Raw genomic sequence first — 1,049 nt, 5'->3', positions numbered from 1 at the left:
CTTGGATGCTTAGCCTTAGCTGTGTCATCCGTTTTGGAGGGAAATAGTGATTCGGGAATTTTTCTGACAGTTGTTTCCATGTTTTTATGCTGTTCTTAGGCTGGTTATTTAACCACCTCTTAGCTTAATCTTTTACAGCAAATGGAAACAGTAATAATCTGTAGACATCCTGATCTACTTCCTTATCATGTACTGTGTCAGCAATTCGTAAAAATTGTGCCAGAAACTCTGTAGGTTCTTCCTATGGAAGACCGGAATACTGGCAGTTTTGCTGCACCATGATAATGAGCTGAGGATTCAACTCAAAGCTACTAACTCCAATGGAGGGTATACAGATACTGCTCCCATATGAAGTAGTAGTGGGGTTAGCATATGACCCCAGAGTCCTCCTGGACTGTTCATTCCACTTAATTCCATGATGGAATAAAAGAGATGATATGTATGTTGATATTATTTATTTTATAAAAATTAATTTTTATAAATGATATTATTTATTTTAAAAAAAATTAAATTAATTTTTATAAAATAAAATAAAAACGAAATAAATAAAAGAAATTGAAAATATTTTGAAATTGAAATCTGAATTTTTATATAAAGTTTTTGAAAAAAAAGAAAAAAATAGTTTAAAATTAGTTAGGAAGGATATTTTTTGAATTTTGAAAATTTTTTTGATGAAAGAGAAAAACACACAAAAGACAGAAGACTTAAAATTTTTAGATCCAATGCTCCTTATTTTTGAAAATTTTGGAGGGAAAACACCAAGGAACACCAAACTTAAAAATTTTAAGATCAAAGCACAAGAAAGACTCAAGAACACCTTGAAAATTCAATAAATTTTTGAAAGTTAATGTTTTGAAAAAGCACAAGAAAAACAAGAAAAGACACAAAACAAGAAAAACTTGAGATCAAACAAGAAAAATAAACAGGAACAACTTGAAGAATAATGAAGAACAAAGAACACAAGTGGAAAAATTTTTTTTTCTTTTGAAAAGAAACTATCCTATCAGAATTTAATGACTCTATAACAACAAAAATAAATTATTCCTAAT

Source organism: Arachis duranensis, chromosome 4 (assembly GCF_000817695.3).
Source record: "Arachis duranensis cultivar V14167 chromosome 4, aradu.V14167.gnm2.J7QH, whole genome shotgun sequence".
Classification (NCBI taxonomy): Eukaryota; Viridiplantae; Streptophyta; class Magnoliopsida; order Fabales; family Fabaceae; genus Arachis; species Arachis duranensis.
The sequence above is the reverse complement of the archived record's forward strand: the minus strand, read 5'-3'. Positions refer to the sequence as shown.